The 5,042-nt window shown below is 36.0% G+C and overlaps 1 pseudogene; it reads left to right on the top strand.

The window, feature by feature from the left end:
* Positions 1 to 1,131: 1,131 nt before the first annotated feature.
* LOC111436622 lies at positions 1,132 to 4,788 on the top strand (annotated as a pseudogene).
* Positions 4,789 to 5,042: the final 254 nt, after the last annotated feature.

The raw sequence follows: 5,042 nt of genomic DNA, 5'->3' as shown, positions 1-5,042 counted from the left end.
GATAATTGGAGTAATTTCGAGGAACGGGAGCGAATGTACTCCAATCAGGGAAAACGTCAGCTAAGGCCAACCAAGCAAGTGACTCTACCATCATTCGGTTATAATTTTGTGTTGTATGATGGCATGTGTTCATGACTCCACACGTGTTATATGCTTGTATATGCAAACTATTATGAAATGATATGTATATATTATGATATGTGAATGTTATGTGGTTTTGATGAATTGATATGTTTATGATATGATATGTTGAAGACATGCTCGAGATATGCTATGTGACTGTTATGATACATGATATGATACGATATGTGCATGATGTGGATTGTTATATCTGAAAGCATGAAAACGTTATGATATGACATATGTGTATGAATGATATGATATGATGGATATGTAAAACAACGAGTTACATGAAATACAACTGACATACGCATGAAAGATATGATAAACAATATTAAAAATAATATGATATGAAGGAAACGCTAACGGAATTGTATTATATGATAACGAAAATGGAAAAATATTGGAACCTCATGCATTATTGTGTGCTCCTGCATCGAGGCCTTCACGATAGTACGAACGCGTATGCTACAAGACAGGGGAACAATCTTTATGTTTATCATAATGCAGTTGTGACGGTTGTTATTCCTAACGGGTGTCCGCTATCAATAGCTACCAGCGAATGCTCGCCCGACCAGAAAGGGGCCCAGGAGGTATGCAAACTGACTGGTGGGTCCATACTTGCACGTGTGGACTATGTGTAGGGAAAGTACAAATTCAAATTGCCCATTTAGGTTAGCCGCCATAGGAAAATACACTGTTATGATAGGTTTCATTCATGAAATTATATGTGCTTGCATTTAACTCCAACCGTGGGTCACTTATTGAGTATTTCTTAAAATCTTCTAGCCATGTGTTACTCTCATTTTCAGATAAAGATAAAGCTCCTCTCGGTTGACGGTGGCATCGCACCTAGGAGACCATGACCCATGCTTAAGGTAGTTTCATAATTTGAATTATTAGATTATAGGTTAGTATAGGTTAGTTGCATTTTCAAACTACAAGGCATTTTTACTTTATGTTATTTCTTGTTTATTTCAACGCGCATTATTTTATTAAAGGGATTTAGAAATGACAGGTAAGAACAAGGTTATGTTTTTATTATAAAGTTTGAATGAAATATTTTCACATTAAATGATCATGATACGTATATAGTAACGACCTGAGGTTATAAACAAAATTTAGAATCGTTAAAAAATTTCTCTAACGATACCAGAGAAGCTCACAATAAAAATAGGCCACACCGACTTTTATCCTTATCTTCTTTCTAGATCAATTGATAACGTGATTACAACCACCAAACAAAATACCTAAATCTAATATGTAATTGAATTCCCTACCAAAGGTGTTCACGCAAGCTGGTCTAACTGGATTTTGAATTGATTCTATTTATAGCCTCATTAATTGATGTTTAAAATTATGTCAAAAAATAATTATGTAGTGTGCGTAATTTAATTTTAATTGTCAATTAGCATTATAATAAAAATAATTTAATCATAAATGTAAAAGGACAAGATAATTGATTAAAAAAATCTCTTTAGAAAAAGCAAGGAAATATGACATAAGCATATTTAATAGTAACTTAAGAGGTATTTCTTCCCTTAAATTTATTTAAAACCTTCCTACCTCTCAATTTATTATATTTAAAAAAACTTGAAAAATAATTATTCTTAAAAAGAAGCAATCAAGCTATATATGACTAGTGAGAGATCCGAGAGGTGGGAGAACGAAATACTCTTTATAAGTGTGGAAATCTCTTCCTCACAAACGTGAGGGAAAGCCCAAAAGAGAAAGTCAAAAGATGATAATATTCATTAGCGGTGGGTTTGGACCATTACAAATGATATTAGAGAAAGACACGGGGCGATATGCCAGCAAGGAGGTTGAGCCCCAAAGAAAGGTGGATTTGGTGGGGTCCCACATCCATTGAAGAAAGAAACGAGTGCAAGCGAGGACGTTGTGCCCCGAAAATGAGGGGTAGTGTGAGATCTCACATCGATTGGGGAGGATAACGAAACATCTTTTATAAGGATGTGAAAAACTCTCCCTAGATGCGGTGGTTTTAGCAAATGTTTTCATACGTTGGTTTATACTAAATACAGGAAAGAATTCGTTCATGTGGGTTGAACCATACCAAAGAGTGCACATCATGGACCCTGATCAACTCAAAGCTGCACTTTGTTGAAGGCATGATATTCATAAGCCAACTATCAACCCTCTTACAAGGTTGCTTTTCGATGGACTTGCTAGTCATGAAGGACCCAAATGGGTTAAACATAGAAAGATAATCAATCCAGCCTTTCATTTCAAACACTTGAAGGTATGCTTTCTTCTTCTAATTCGATATCAAAATAAATAAACTCATAGTTAGTATTTATAAGTTTAATTTTGTACAATTGTTGGTGTCGATACGACTTGTAACAGCTCAAGCCCACCACTAGTAGATATTGTTCGTTTTGGACCGTTACATATCACCGTCAGCCTCACAGTTTTAAAACGTGTCTACTAGGGAGATGTTTCACACTCTTAATACTTCATTCCTCTTTCCAACCGATGTGAAATCTCACAATCCACTCTTCTATAGGGTCCAGCGTCCTCGTTGACACTTGTTCCTTTCTCCTCACTGGCACACTACCAATGTCTAGCTCTGAAACCATTTGTAACTGCCCAATCCCACCGCTAGTAGATATTGTCCTCTTTGGGCTTTCTCTTTCGAAATTCTCCTAAAGGTTTTAAAAATGTGTGTGTTACGGAGAGGTTTCCACACTCTTGTAAACGCGTCTATTTGTGAGATCCCACATCAATTGGGGAGAAGAACGAAGCAAGGATGTTGAAACTTTCTCTCTAACAAATGCGTTTTAAAAATTTTGGGACAAACCCTGAAATAAAAATATTGAAGAAGACAATATCTACTATCGGTTGGCTTGAGCTCTTATAACTAACAGTTAGGTTGGTTTAAAAACTTTGAGTAACAATATTTTTGGGAGTCTAATTGTTCATATATATGTTAAATTGCTATACACGACATGGTGCCTGCAATGTGTGAGAGTTGCACTGAGAAGATTTGGAAGTGGGAAGAAGTGGTCTCAGAAGATGATATTATGAATTGGATGTGATGCCTCATTTGGAAAATTTGGCAGCTGATGTGATTTCTCGAACAGCATTTGGAAGCAGCTATGAATAAAGAAAAATGATCTTTATACGTCTTAAACAACCTGAGCATCTAGTCGTTTAAGCTATATCTACCGTTTACATGCTATGATGGAGGTGAACTCTTGCCCAATTCAATTTATAGATTCTTATTTATTGCTTAAACACCTAATCCATTTAGATATGAATATGAGTCTTTTTTTTAGGGATTTTTCTCAAAGTTTTAAAACGCGTGTGCTATATGGAGAGATTTTCACACTCTTAGGAAGAATCTTTCGTTCCCCTCTCCAACCAATGTGAGATATCATCATCCACCCACTTTCGGGGTTTAGAGTCCTCGGTGGCACTCGTTTCTCTCTTCAATCGATGTGGAATCTCACAATCCACCCCCTTTAGGGCCCAGCATCCTCATTGACACTTGTTCCTCTTTCCAATTGATGTGGGATCTCACAATCAACCCTCCTTCGGAGCCCAATGTTCTCACTGACACTCATTCCTCTTTCCAATCGATGTGGGATCTCACAATCAACCCTCCTTTGGGGCCAACGTCCTCGCTGGTACACCGCCTAGTGTCTAGCTCTGATACCATTTGTAACAGCCCAAGCCCACCGTTAACAGATATTGTCCTCTTTGGCTTTCACTTTTAGGCTTCCTCTCAAGGTTTTTAAAACGCGCCGGCTAGAAAGAGGTTTCCACACCCTGTAAAAAATGCTTTGTTCCCCTTTCCAACTAATGTGAGATCTCACAATCTATCTCCTTCGGGCCCAACATCCTTCCTGGCACTCATTCCTCTCTCCAATCGATGTGAGATCTCATAGGAACAATATTTATGAACAATATTTATGAAATTTCGTATAACATCTTATTATAACGTTTGTGCAGGTTTGTACCAACGAAGTCAAACAATAGAATGAAAAAGATGAGCAAAGAATTAAAAACGTTGCTCTTCGATGTTATCAACTAAAGGCAAAGGGCTATGATGGCAGGTGAAGCTATGCATACTGATCTATTAAGCATCCACTTAAAATCAAATTTGAAAGAAATTCGAGAGCATGAAAACAACTATATCGCAATGAGTATCAAGGACATAATAGAAGAATAAAGAATCTTTTACCTTGTTGGCAAAGAAACCACAACAATCCTACTGGTTTGGACTATGGTTTTATTGAGCTCATGCACAAAATGGCAAGATCTAGCAAGGGAAGAGGTCCTACAAGTCTTTGGTAACAACAAACCAGATTTTGATAGTTTAAATCGTCTAAAAATTGTGAATAAGACTCTCTTCTATATATTTTCATTTTTTTATTTTATTATTTCATTGGTTAAACTTTATGTTATTCCCAATATTTAAGTTACAATGATATTGAACAAAGTTCTGAAATTATACCAACCAGCAGGGTTACTTATTGTCTCGTTCAAAACAAAACATAACTTGAAAACTTTACTTTACTAGCGGGAGTGATGCTGAGTTTTCCAATTATTCTTATCCATCGTGATAAAAAGCTATGGGGTGATGATGCAAATGAGTTTAATCCAGACAGATTTGCTGAGGGAGTTTCAAAAGCAACACAAAATTAAGTTAGGTTCTTCCCATTTAGATAAAAGGCATAATGGTCATTTTACACCTCCTACCTGTTTACCATCTTAGACATATCCAATGGCTACCAAATTTCATAGGTGACTTGAGAACACAATAATATACCAAGTATTAAAAGTTCATAAATAGACAAATTTATTCACGGATCAATTTAATGATATGAAAAATTTCCACCAAAAATTCAAAAGCTTATTAAAAAAAAAAAATCATCTTAAATTTGAAGAAAACAAGAACC

Source organism: Cucurbita moschata, unplaced genomic scaffold (assembly GCF_002738365.1).
Source record: "Cucurbita moschata cultivar Rifu unplaced genomic scaffold, Cmos_1.0 Cmo_Scf00057, whole genome shotgun sequence".
In the NCBI taxonomy this organism is placed as follows: domain Eukaryota; kingdom Viridiplantae; phylum Streptophyta; class Magnoliopsida; order Cucurbitales; family Cucurbitaceae; genus Cucurbita; species Cucurbita moschata.
The sequence above is the reverse complement of the archived record's forward strand: the minus strand, read 5'-3'. Positions and strand labels throughout refer to the sequence as shown.